Genomic DNA, 15,168 nt, shown 5'->3' on the forward strand with positions numbered 1-15,168 from the left:
CGGATCGAAAACCACTTTGCCGAAAATCAAACACTGATCCAGGTCTTATTTGGTGATTTTTTTTAAAAAAAATCAAACACCATTGCGTCCAGTCTTTTTGAAGGTAATTGGTTGGTTTGGCGGTGACTGTAGGCCAAAATCGATCCAGATCTTTATTTGTTTTTTTTTTTCGCCCAATTTAAAAAACACTAGGGTCATTGGAAATTCGCGAAAGGAAGATGAGGAAAAGCTGGTGGCAACTGTTGCTTAACTAGAGATTTGTGTTGTAAGAATCAATAGGCGTTAGTCGGTCGGTGAGGTATTAACTAACGGATTGGGAATTTTATATGTAATTTTTGGTTTTATATATCCACACACATTTTTATATGTATTTTTTAAGTATACATTTTTAACCCTTAGTTGACCCATTTTTTAATTAATCCGGGGGGAATTATAAGGTCTGATCGAAAGTTCGTCGGAATAGAACCACCGCTGACCGCCTAGCGATTAATCAGCCATTGCTTAGTGAACCTCCGATTAGTGCTTAATCGGGGATTAATAGAAGCTTTGCGCTCATGGGTGATTAGAGATGGTGTGGTGTTATTAGGGGGGGGTAAAGGGAGAACAGAGAGTCATATGCAGTGTAGTAGAACCGTTCTGAGATTGGCCGGCCGGCTAGACCGGCGGCCGGCGGTCAAACCGGCGATACGGGATCGGAGGTTCAACCGGGATCTATAAATTCAAGCTTCACTTTACACATAACCTCCGATAACCATCATGCTAACGAGACAAGAACACAAGCATTAGAATTTAGAAGAGAAAATGTGTAGGAAATGTTCAAGTTTTAAAATCATGGGTGAAAATTCTAGAAGAAAGAAATGAACATTCAAAAATTTTGAAGTTTAGTGACGGTGGAAAGATGGATGCAGGTTGCAGTAGAAGAGAAAACATTGAACTTTAACCCTAATTATTGTAAAGGGTTTATATATTGATCAGATTTTGGGCTTTTTAAAAGGCTTACTGGGAAGTGTAAATGGGCTACATGATTGACAATTACTGGTTTACTATATTTGTAAAAAGTAATTACATATTTGGTTTTATATATTTTTTAAATTATAATTTAATTATCCGGTTCTTTAATCCGGTTCGACCGGTCTGACCGGTCCGAACAATGAACCGGTAGGATGTCCGGTTCGATGTCCGGTCCGATTATAAAAACATTGGTCATATGCATATCTGTATATTTTAAGTTTTTTGTATTTATTATTCCAGTAATTTATTTCTGAACTAGATTTGTACACATGTATATAAAAGAGCATAAATTATTTTATATGAATATAATAGCATAGGGATTTTTGTATTTTCCCATAAATTTAACAGAAACAATAGATGATGCTCAAGTACCTAACTAAATCTGAAACAATAATGATATTATTGCATGTATATATATATATATATATGTAAAAAGGGCCTAAAGTGTGAGAAGTGTATTATAACACTATATATAATACTATATAACACCATATAAACACCGTATAACAATATGTAACACCATATAATACCATATAACACTATGTAACACTATATATCATTATATATCAAATATAACACTATACATCTATCAGGGACATGCTATCAGACAACCTATAGTGTTATATTTGTTATATAATGATATATAGTGTTACATAGTGTTGTATGGTATTATATGGTGTTACATATTGTTATACGGTGTTTATATGGTGTTATATAGTATTATATATAGTGTTATAATACACTTCTCACACTTTGAGCACTTTTTAAAGGATCCTTAACATATATATATATATATATATATATATATATATATGCGAAACTAATAGCGTTATTGTGGACAAACTAAAAAGGATGAACTTTTCTGTCACACCCCGACCACGTAAAACAACAAAACGTGGCGGAAACGTCGGGGATTGTTGTAACAGAATCATTGTTTCACAACCATGGAATAAATAATTTCGTTTTATTAAATCAAATGTATTACATTACATCAACAAAATATAAACAAATAGTCTTTCATTGTTATTAAGTCACTAAGGCCTCGTCCATTCCTATGTGAGCATACACCGATATCATCATCAAATATCATCAACTATTGTACCTGAAACACATATGAAAATACGTCAGCATAAAAATGCCGGCGAGTACATAGGTTTTATGTGAGTGTCAGATTCATGGCTCGTTTTACATGTTGCAATGCTTATTGAAAAACGATCCTTATTTTGAAAAGTATTAGCATTGCGACATAATTAACCAACTCATACCAAGATGGTTATAGTTTATAAAAATCTCGTAGCCATGATTTTTAACTCCAAAACATTTGTTTAATTAAACCCAAAATGGAAATTGTTTTTGAATTGAAAACTCGAATAGTATATATATATATTGTTAGAAAAACCATGTAATATAACTTTGTTTTGATAACAATCGCCCAAGTGATCTAGATAACGCAACAATATATAATGTGTTAGAAGCACTTATATATAGGAAGTACCAGCGGCGTATCCACCATGCTTTTAACACATTACACACGCCCCGTTACCTAATCACTTCCCTAACCCAACGTTTCAAAGAGTTACAAATGGTTCATGTCAATCAACAGATACAAACGGTTCACACGGTTCAACAGTTACAAACGGTTCACATAATTCAATGGTTACAACGGTTCACATAGTCATGTGTCCATATGCTGGATGAGCATATGCAGCAAAATGTAATGTAAAACAATGTACTAAGTATGCAAACAATGGACATACATAGCATAAAAACATAATGAAATCATGTACTAATAGTGTACTAATGAACATAGCAAGTATATGATATAAAAACATGAAAACATGAAAGTAACAAGTAGGCACATGTGTTTCACCCCAAAACGTTTGAAAAACAGTAAAAGAGGGGACTATGTACTCACTTGAGGGTGCTTAGAAGTCTTGAACAACAACCAAGCAAAGCTAGAGGGAATCACGGAAATCAAACGACACCTAATATAGGTAACTATGTAAATAACCGGACCTAAATCGGGAGATAGGATAGAATAAGGTTCGTAAACCAAATGAGTGTTGGAACTCATATGATATGGTTTAACAAAGCCTACATTCTAAAATGAAACCTAACCTAAGTGCTTACGACCCATTACGACCCGTTTAGGTAGCTTACGCTACTTTAACGCGTCGTTCGCGTAAAACGCATTCGGAACGCCTAACTAGTCCTATGATAAGTAATATATGCCTTAACATGTCTAATATTGTTGTCTAATCAGTTTAGATATCAAAAGTTATGTTAGATATGCTTAAAATGAATTTATGCGTAAAAAGGGTATTTTGGTAATTTACCTAAGGCATATAAACTACCTATGATACAACTACTTAAACGAAGTGACCATAAGGTATAACCTCGGAAGGTTATTCCCTATGCAACTATGGTCACCTAATGTGTTTGGTCGAATCCTAAAGATCGACCAAACGGGTCGGGTTCGAAAGTATAATCGATTGCTTAGATCGCTTACCTTACGACCCTACATAAGCACTAAACCGAAAGTGACGAGCTAAACATGTTAGAACATGTTTAATGAGTTTAGAAAACAGGTTTGGTAAAACAAACGGTTTTGATACCTAAAAGTAGTTTGGTTACAAAATACGCGAGAATACGCATTTTGGCCGAAACTACGACTCGTCACTGAGCCTAGATAACGTGGTAATCAGTAGGTATAGTCACTAGGGACTATAACCATCGTTATTACGCTCACGTTATGAAGTTCACACGAACTTCGCGTTGACCATAAACCGGTCAATGCAGAAAGTCAAACAAAGTTTGACTTTAACGCTAAAAACGTAAAAGAACGAAAGAATACTTACAAAGGGTCCAAGAAAGGAAGCTTTGATCCGAATATTCTCAGGTATGAAGTGATTAATCACATCAACTTAGAGAACCAATTCAGATTCAAAGGTGTGGGTTTGAAGTGCAACATGGAGGGGGTATTTATAGATGTAGTAGAGCCGTTAAGATCGTTCCTCGAAAACCGGGCTTCGATCTAAGCCGTACACATCAAGCCCACTGATTTACAAAACCCTGGGAGCCCCCAAACCAGCACCTAGGATCATAAAAACCATTTGCACAAGAGGGAAACAGCTGGAACAAGCTGGATTGCATTTCTGCTGAACTGGGACATGCTTACGGACCGTAATCCTTAACAATAATAAAAGTTAACTTCACAAACATAATAACTTTTACGTACATTTACTAGCATTTTTGTTTACAATCTAGTCTCATACAATCTCTTATGTAATGAAATAAATATTTATAATTACATCTTATAATTTGAATCAGTTGCAAATTAAGAAGTGTTTGATATAATTCACCAATTAATTTTTTTTTTTTTGGCTATGTTACATATGTATATGTATACATTATTATAAGATATTAGCTATATAATTATAGTCTGTAGAACACACATTCTTTACATTACTTATTTACGATGGAAAAACGTTCGTCAAGTTATTACATCCAAATTAAATTCCTGGGTTTTTTCTGTTTATGTTTTATATAGGATATAAAAATAATATACGTGTTATGTTTAACACACATCTTTAAATTTGTTATATGCGATGGGAAGAAGATTTTCTACTAAAAATTGGGTTTGTGTTTAACGACCGTTTATGTTTATAAACATAGTAATAGTTAAAAGTGCGTCATAGACAATGGAGGTTCAAGAAAAAGTGTTAAGGGGTAACATTCAAAAAAAAGGGTAACGAAATTAAAAAAAAACGTCCATTTCAAAATTTACACTACCACCCGGACGTCAAGGGGTAGCGGAGGCTACCCCTATTTAAAGGCTATGTACGTCCCTGATCATAGATATACATATCGTGAATTAACATGTAAAAAGAAGATTCCAGACCAATGTTGCATTTTAGAAAAACAGGACAAGTGTCAACATCAATAACATAAAGAAATTTGGATTCATATGCAAGTGGGTACTATGGACGGTTCCTGAATAGAGTAGAGAGGCTAGATTAATACAACGACCCAGGTTGTGGTCCAACCATCATATGAACTAAAGCCATACAAGTCAAAACTTCATGATGATCAAGATAGAGGGTGTAAAGTCTCATTTACTATTAGTTAAGGGTGCATGTTGTAAGATGGGTTAATGGTCGTTAAGTTAGGTATTCAACCAAATTTTCATATCTCTCTCTTTCTTTGCTCAATATTGTACAATGACTGAATGACAAACGCTTGTAATTCTGCACTGTAGCTTTGATCACTTTTCGTGTGCGATTCAAAAGTGATTGAATTGATAAAATTACAACATCAACAGGAAGGTTCAGTTGTTCTCAAAAGGGTAAACGAGTAAAATAGTAATTAAATGTATTTAATTATTATTTAAATTATCTTAGCATTAGATTTGATTAGTGTTTATTTGTTTCAAAATAAATGAGTAAGAATAGAATTCCAGGTAGAATTAAATTATTTTCTTTATTTATATCCCTTAAGTTTTATAATTTTATTCATTCACAAAAATTAATAGAAGAAGTTTGTAAATCTCGTTTGTATAACATGAATGACAAACGCTTGTCAATCATGCTCGTTCTTTGTTATATTAAGTTTTCATTTATGTCAAAAAAAAAATTTCGAGCCGGGGTCTTATTGGAAGCAGCCTCTCTATTTCTACAGGGTAGAGATAAGGCTGTCTACATCTTACCATCCTCAGACCTTACCTTTGCTTTGCTATTGGTGGGATTTACTGAGTATGATGATGATGATGATTTATGTCAATTTTTTTGTTGTTATTAAAATATTTCATCATCTCTTTCACAAATTCAAATAAGTTCGTCAAGATTGTGATTTGTGAACTACGTTCCTAGCCTTTTCTTGAGATATTATCTACTCTAACAAAAACCAACGACGGTAATAGTTGCATTTGATTGGTTGAGTTGGGCGGCCACCTGCCACCCAATTTATTTTTTTATTTTTTTTGCTAAATTACGGTTTTGTCCCGTTTATATTTATAGTTATGCATGACACTCCCCTATTGACCCAACAAATTTACGATTTTATCCCGTTTTAAAAATATGATTTTACCATCAGTTCAAAATTATGCTTTTACCCTCATTTAAAATAAATTTATGTTTTTGCTCCCAGCTAAAAATTTTCAATTTTTCCCTCGGTTCAACATTATGATTTTGTCCCGTTTAAATTTACAGTTTTGCCATTAGGTTTTTTCCCTTATAATAACGATTTTGTCACCTGTTCAAAATTATGTTTTTACCCTCATTTAAAAATAAATTTACGCTTTTGTTCCCAGCTAAAAATTTCAATTTTGCCCTCGATTCAAAATTACGATTTTGCCCCGTTTAAATTTACAGTTTTGCTATTAGGTTTTTTCTCTCACACAGCGAAGTTACGATTCTGCCCTCATCCCCATTGGTCCATTTAATTTACGATTTTATCCCTGAAACAAAAATTATGATTTCCCCCTCAGTTCAAAGTTACGTTTTCCCCATTGTTCTATTTTTTCTAGCAAAACTATAAAAGTTTTTTTTTAATTGGTTGACTCGATTTAATTTTTTTCGTCTAAAGGAGCTGCCTAACACGCGCTCATTAGTCCTGAAAAATTACAATTTTGCCTTGAGCCCAAAATTATAGTCTTATCATCGTTTTTGTTTTTTCCTAAGCAAAATTATAGCAGTGTTTATTCGACCATCACCCCGCAACGCGGGCGGGGCATCAACTAGTTATGTATATATTATACATAATCTCAAAGATGGTGGGTTTTTCATTAATGGCCCCTTCTTTGCAAATTGTTATGCTAACCCCTCCACTTTATAAATTTTTATTTATAGTTGTTACTTTATTTTACAAGTTTTACAAATAAACCCATTTAGTTTTTAATGTTTCAACTTTAGCCTTGTACCATATATAATATACGTTTTTAACCCTTCTTTGCAAATTGTTATGCTAACCCCTCCACTTTATAAATTTTTATTTATAGTTGTTACTTTATTTTATTAGTTTTACAAATAAACCCATTTAGTTTTTAATGTTTCAACTTTAGCCTTCTACCATATATAATATACGTTTTTAACCTATTAAGTTTATTACTAACTTATTTTTTCTTCATTAACTTTCGTTCGATAATTTTGTTTTTCAAAAACTAATTCGCCGCAGTGTTTAGAAAGTTTGTAAAATATCATTTTGACCCCCTCAAGTTTCTAATGTTTCGAGTTTACCCCTTTCGTTCTTTACTTTAAAAATACTATTTTTACGTGCGTATTTCTATGTACGTGTGGCTATAAATTCAATGTGTTATAGGTTTCGACGTAAACTTTTTTTTTTTGGAAATGAGTTAAGTTAAATATAATACGGTTTAATTCTTATTTTATGTACGTTCTTAGTTGGTTCACATTACGACGTAAATTTTGCTCCAAAATAGTAGAATCAGATACAATATGTTTCATTCGACGATATAAATTAAAGTTACTTTACGTTTCGACCACGTCGCAATGCGCGACTGGTAAAAATAATATTATATTATATATATGCGGTCATTTCCCTTTGCAAAACACTCATGTTTACCAATGTTTTCTTTTGTTATTTTGTGATTTTTAAAAAGCTATAATTAATCTCTTTTGATTACACATGTCAATTTGTCCTTTATACACATTTTATGTTTTTTGTACTTTTCCTATGTATGAGTGAGATAACATATTATACACTATGATTGTATATTATAAGTTCGATTTACTTTACATTTTTATCCAACCGTAATGCTTATATAGATTACATTGAGTTAAATCAAATACATTAAAACATACATTTTCTTATGGTTAACACATCACATAAAGTTTAAGTCAATCCATTCAATGTTGCAATGGGCCCGCAGCGCATTGCCCGCGAGTCATATTACTGGTATTTTATTAAAAAGGAACTAAATAAAGTTTCGGTTTTGCCAAACTGGATGTGTAACTGCTTTAAAAGAAATAAGGCCAATAGGGCCCACATATCATTTTGATTAGATAGAAGGACGATGGCATATCATTCAAGAAAATGTCACTATTTGGGCCGCTGAGGAGCCCGTCCAAAGCCTCAGATTACCTTCTACAAAGGGCATTCACAATCCACATGACATTGGGACCCACTCCAAGTACATATTATTGTGAGTTTTGATCCATTATTATATTACACATGCAACTTCATCAAACGTATATAACTAAACTCCATCCTTTATATTTATATTGGACATAGTTTCATCAACTTGAAAGGCCCATTAACGGATCCTGGTAAAATGACCCTAATTTTATTTTGGGCTATGGTAACAGCATTTAGTCATCTTCAAAGGTTTCCTTCTGGTTTGGGCCAATTGGTCCACAAAATTGGGTGTTTAGTTGTTTATTCATACCTATAGCCCACCTTTGTTGTGATAACTTTTTCTTTAACAAAGACTAAACCTATAGGTGCACAAATTTTTGAGACTGGTCCAGTTTGGTTTAAGTCAAAAATAGTAAACGCCAAACCCGTTTGGTTTGAAACCGGTTTATAAGGTGCAAAAGGATCGTTTAGGTTTGGCTTTAATCAGTTTCAACTAAGGGGTTCTCAAACTGATTATAAACTGGTGGTTCAGTTCAGTTCATTTTAATTTAAACATCTTTCTTTCAGCATTATTATGAGCAGTAGTCCAACAAAAGGTTAGCTTTTAGACCACATAGAGTGGGCGGGAAAAGTGGCGTGGAGGCTCCTCCACGCCGGGAACACCACTCCAGACATGGCGTGAAGGGCGGCGTGGTGGTGAGGCCGGGGGAGTTCTCCACCGGTGTGTGGAGGCTTTTCATTGGTTGGTGGATTTTCGTTAGTTTTAATTGGTTTTTGTTTATTTTTTTTATATAAACGCCACTAACCAATCCGCTTCCACTCCTCTCTTTTTTTACATCACTCCAGTTTTTTGACATGTACTGACATGACAACCACATGTCAAATAACACCGCTATTTCATGCTCCCCACTCTGTGTATAGTATTACAACCACTAAAATTTTACTAAGTATAAACTAAACTCCATTTTCAACGGTCGAATTCACAGAGCTTCTGGTATATATAGCTTAACTAACTTTCATTTGACCTCCCTATAAATGTCATTATATCAAAATAGCCCCATCGCACTTAAATCACTCTAAACCTTATTAATAATTAAATTACTTGCTAACCTTTTTTAATGCCTTGCATCACCATAAAGCACTTGCAGAAAGTTGGTTGGTGGGACTGAGTTATATTTACTTAATTAAGCATGGTCATCTGTTACTTTTTACTCGTCGTCATTGCGCTCGTACGCAATTTAAGTACTTGTTTAGGGCATGTTTGGCTAAGCATTTCAAAACAACTTATTGGTTTATTGACTTATCAAAAAACCAATAAGTTGTTTTTGTGTTTGGCTAAGCCAAAAATCCTTTTAGAAATGGCTTTTTTGCAAAGAAGAAAAGGGAGGTTTCAAGAAGTCACAATATTGTGACTTTTTGGCCAGCTTTTAACTTTTCAAACTACAAATTATCAATATACCCCTTCTTTACCCCCTTATATCTAAAAGAATGTCGATTTTAGTCATTTTACATCAATAAGTTAATCCAAACACTTTTTTTAAAAACTCCTTTACAAAAAGTACTTTTCTCAAAAATCATTTTTAACTATAATAAGCTTAGCCAAACATGCCCTTAATATAGTTATATGATAGAGAATTCCTTAATAGGGCATTTCACAGTTTTTGTTTCAAAATGGCTTTAATTTTAAATTATTGCCCGACTACCTGTCATTGCTTTGTAATTGCCTTTTTTCGTGTGGAATGATAATGAGAAATATTTTAAGAAAAAAAAAAGTTTAAATTAACAACTGGGATATATAAAAAGTTTATCATTAAATTTCTGAAAATCCCAATATAAAAAGAAAATTAAAAAATTATTTTAAACATAATTTTTATGGGTGGGTGATGCAGGAAACATCTGGATACCAAGAAATTGAGAGGAGGCATGTTAGGAAAGTCTAAAGCAAGAGTTGTAAGTGGAGTCTTAGCAAGTAAAGTGATCGACGCACAAAGGTTAGTCGATGGGAAATTCCACTTTTGGTTTTGCGCTTTTGAGTTGAGTGGTATACATGACACCAACCCTACATCTTCTATTAGGGAAAAAGAGTGGAATGTCGTATGGGTTGTGTTCATGGGTAGGCAGGTCGTACCTACATACGGCATTAAGCCAAAATTGAATAAGATACCTGAATTTGAACACGACATGAATTTTCGCGGGTTGATACAAACGCAAAACGTTTAACCTGGAATTTTACTTCATTTTAATTGCATTTTAATACTCTAAGATTATCAATTTACGATATGAAATAATTACATTTAAGCTATATAAGTTTGCTCATCTAACCTTTAATTTTGTAATAAAATACGCAATCAATCTAACTTATGATATAAAAAATTATTAAATATAAGTATAAAACAAAACAGGTTAAGTAGGTATACCCGTGAACCCACTAGACTCAAATTATACAACGGGTTAGTTTGAGTTTATTCAAATTATACAAAAGGTTAAAACGGTGACTTCTATAAAACTTGATCACTTAAAACGGGTCAACACCGCCCATGTCGATCTTTGTTTATCTCCACCACCTACTGGCTTTCGCTCACACCACTACCCCGTTGCCACCTATCCGTCAAGGCCTCAACCACTACTAGTCCGAAACCATCACTGCTACTTTCATCTTCGCCACCGTCGCCACCATCAACGTCCCCGACAGTTGTCTCATAGCCTCTACGATTGTTCGAGCCATGTCATTGTCGCCACCACAACCACCGGCACCACTTCAACTTGACAGTGTCGCCAATCCCACGTCCATTGTCACTGCTGTAACCACCACCCCCTCCATCTACCACCATTAGTCTCCTTAAAAAAATATATGGTACGTAGTCATTGCCACCACCAACATCACCGGCTTCGCTAGCCGCCATATAAGCTAATATAGGTGGGTGAAGACGTTTTAATACTTTTTATTCTAAAACGTCGCATCTCAGGAGGAAATCATTTTGCCCTAACCTAATTCGTCCTAAATGTGTTTCGACTCGTTATCCGACCCTATCTAACTAAGGGATGGCAGTAAGACGGGTATCGGTATTCCCAATCTCATACTTGATTGTAACATTGTGTCACATAAAAAGCCCAATACCTGTTGTGTAGCAGGATCGAGTATACCACTTAATTTGTTAAAAATTACCCATTGGAATTCCTAATATTATAATTTTAATTTCTATACAGTTTTATTATCCAATGAAATTAGAAATATAAAAACTAAAAGTTAGTGAATTAGTAGATTATTCTATCACCAAGGACAAAAGACTAAAGATCAAAAGAAAATTTTTACTTGCATGATTCGGAGTATGTTTGTTTCCGCTACTCATGTTGTGTATCACCTAGTTTTCAGGAAATTGTTGTTTTCGAGAAATGGATATGATGGAGGGAAATATCATACTCGTCTCATACTCGCGAAATTGTTTTAAAAATTAATCTCATGCTCGGTCCCATGCCCAAATACACATCCATGACATGATGTTTCAGGTTTGCTCATCAAGTTCGGGTTCATTTTTTCATCTTGGCTTGATCTGTCAGTTTTACCATATTTAACGGAACTAGATTCTCTCTCAGTAACAATTTTTTTTAACGGCAAATTTCTTTTTATTCCATGTTGTCTATGGAACTTAAACCCAAGACATCCCCTCCCAAACACATGTGTTTAAAAGCTTTGCCGTTGTCAATAGACCACCACCCATTGGTTCTCTCACTAATATATTGGATAGATATACTATATTATATGGAACAGGATCAGGAGAGAACCCCTCAAAGTGTGAGAACAGTGAGAACGATTCTCAGCCACAAGATCTTAGTGGTTTGTGGCTGAGATTGATGCGGTGACATTTTTGTAAATAATAGGGGCCTTGGAACTTCCAGGAGAGGTAAAATAGGAAGATCCAAACAAAGGTGCACATGCCATTCACATGCCATTTTTCCCCATCATATTTAAACGACAATAACTTTTTTATACGTGATTATTTTTCGAAAAAATTTACACCATAAAACTCAGCGGTTTTTTATCTTTCCAACGAGTATACTATTGATATACTTTTCGAAAAAAAATTAACTGGATTTTATGGCATTTTTCTGAACTGAGTGTTTTATGGCGTTTTAAACTAGTTATTTTCATGGCGTTTTTCTGAACTATGTGTTTTTATGGCGTTTTAACTAATTATTTTCATGGCGTTTTTCTGAACTGAGTGTTTTATGGTGTTTTCAACTGAGTTTTTTCATGGGTTTTTCTGAACTTGGTGTTTTATGACGTTTTTACAGTACAAATTATGATTTTTCTGAGCTCAAAAGATATTAATTTAGGCGGTTAGACACAAAAAAATGGTTTTTTTGAGCTATATGGCTAAAAAAATGGTTTTTTTTACCTGTTGTAAATTATAGCTCAAAAAATAGTTTTTTTTTGTGACGTTTTTACTGGAGCTTATGGTGTTCTTTGAGTTATATGGCTTAAAAAATGGTTTTTTTTGAGCTGTTATAAATTATAGCTAAAAAAATAGCTCTTTTTTTTGTTTTTGTTTATGGCGTTTTAATGGGAGCTAGCTCAAAAAAATGGTTTTTTGAGCTATTGTAAATTATAGCTAAAAAAATAGTTTTTTTTGTTATGGCGTTTTAATGGAAGCTATATGCTAAAAAATGGTTTTTTGAGCTGTTGTAAATTATAGCTCAAAAAAATAGCTTTTTTTTGGCGTGCGTTTTAACTGTGAGTTTATGGCGTTTTTTGAGCTATATGGCTCAAAAAAATGGTTTTTTCGAGCTGTTGTAAATTATAGCTCAAAAAATAGCTTTTTTGTTATGGCGTTTTATTTGAAAATCCAGTTCACGTGAGTGGGTTTTTTGACAATATTACCCCTTACTATAATTTAACATCAATGCCATGTCACCACCAAAATTGTTCTCACCGTTCTCACACTTTTCACCGTTCTCTCTAAATTCTGACCCATATTATATTATATAATAGGTTAGTTACCCGTATGATACACGAGCAGATATAATATGTTATGTAAATAGATGTTTTGAATAAAATTACATGGAACATTTCTAAATATTTTTTATATACAAATTGAATAGTTTGATTGAAGTTGGACGATGATGAAGAAATTGATATGATTACTTGAATATCACTTATAATGGAAAAAGTATTAAGATAAAGTAACCTCTATCTTGGTAGCCATTATGTTACATAATAAACTAACCTCTTTCTAAGGTTATGTGTAGTGGAGCGTTATGTATGTCTATAAAGCACCAATGACGCTTGGAACATCATGACGAAGGGTGTTATGTGGCCAAAAAAGGGGGCAGCGCCATCTCATTCGCAGCGTGATGGAGGGGATTTTCAAAAGTTTGACCAATCGAAAAATAGTTAGTGTTTTTTTAATTAGGGGCTGTTTGGTAGCCTCTTAATGACCATTCAGATGCTACCTCTTAATGGTTTAAAACCTCTGAATGAATAAGAGGTAACCTCAAGTCTGAATGGTTAAGAGGTAACCTCTGAATGGTAAATCATCACATGTCACATTCTTCTACATTCTCATTGGTAAAATTCTTAATGGTTCCATTAAGAGGTAGCCTCTTAATGACCATTCAGAGGCTACCAAACAGCCTCTTAATTAATAAAAATGAGAATTAATAATTAGGTAATGATGGGTAGGGGCTTTATGACTACGGGCTCTAGTGATATAACGCCTCATAAAGCCCCTGTGTGACGTGGCACGACACGTGTCGCATAACGCCCACAAAGGGGCTTTATGACTAAGGATGGCCTAAGTAGCCATTATGTTACATAAGGAGATATGTTCAGCAGGTCGCCGTTAGCAAGGGCGTGTGGCAGAAAATGTGTAACAGATCACTGTTTCCAAGGGCTACGCAACAGAAATTGTCTTTCTTGATAGCGATTCACTTTTTTGTGGTAAAGATTGTCTTCTTAATGGCGATTTACTTTTTATGTGGCAGATTACTTGTTTTCCTTACTGACCAATCATAGTCCCTTACATTCCCTGACAACACGCTCTTACAAGCTTACACAGTGGCGAATTTAGACCAAAATTTCAGGGGTAGCGTTCAAAAATAAAATTTACCGTACTTTCATACAATATACAAAAAGAAAAAATATAGTAATTTCTTAGAATGTAAACAATTTTTTTTCTCTTACATATCATTGTTAGCAATATTTGGACTTAGAGTTGGACCAATATCATCATTTTCTAGGGTTTTTCTTTTAAACAAATTGCTAATAAGAGCTTGTTTAGACTGTGAGTTATCTTCCAAATAAGGGAATATGCCACAGAATAGTAATGAAGTTTTAGGAGTGTTTTAATTAAGTCACTAATAAAATTTATTGTTTCAATTAGATCATTCTACTTTATTTTGGTGTTCTAATTCTAGATATTTTACCTGAATAGTCCTACATGGCATTTTTTTAACCTTTTTTTTAAATATGATGACATGGAATCAAATAAAAGAAATATATTAAATCAAAACCCAAAACGATCAAATATTACAAATCGTAAAAACAAACAATTAGGTACTATGCCCACCATATCCTTATTTCTAAAGTGATGTTCCATGAATCGGTATTATTAGTAGTATCAAGGGTTTGGTAAAAAGCAATTGTATTTTTGGCCCATTTTGATTTTTTAATAAAACTTTCATAATTTTTAGTAATTTAAATGAAATGATTTAGGAGGTTTTATTAATTTATTTATTAAAAATAGGGTAAATCACAATTTTTTAATTTTTTCGCATTTTTTTAACTTTTCTACAATTTAAAAAAAAAATTCGCATTTTGTTAACTTTTCTACAATTTTTATTTTTTTAAACCTATTTCTCATTTTTTTTTCTAATCCATTTGGCATTTATGTGCCATGTCAACAAATTTTTTAAATAAAAAACCTAAATAAATACCATGTAGGATGGATGACCTTCTATTTAGGTAAAATATCTAGGATTGAAACATTAAATGAAACTTGAATGACCTAAGTGGAAATAAAAGAATTATGAGTGACCTAATTAGAACACTCTTGAAACTTGGTTACT

This window comes from Helianthus annuus, chromosome 9 (genome assembly GCF_002127325.2).
Source record: "Helianthus annuus cultivar XRQ/B chromosome 9, HanXRQr2.0-SUNRISE, whole genome shotgun sequence".
Taxonomy (NCBI): domain Eukaryota; kingdom Viridiplantae; phylum Streptophyta; class Magnoliopsida; order Asterales; family Asteraceae; genus Helianthus; species Helianthus annuus.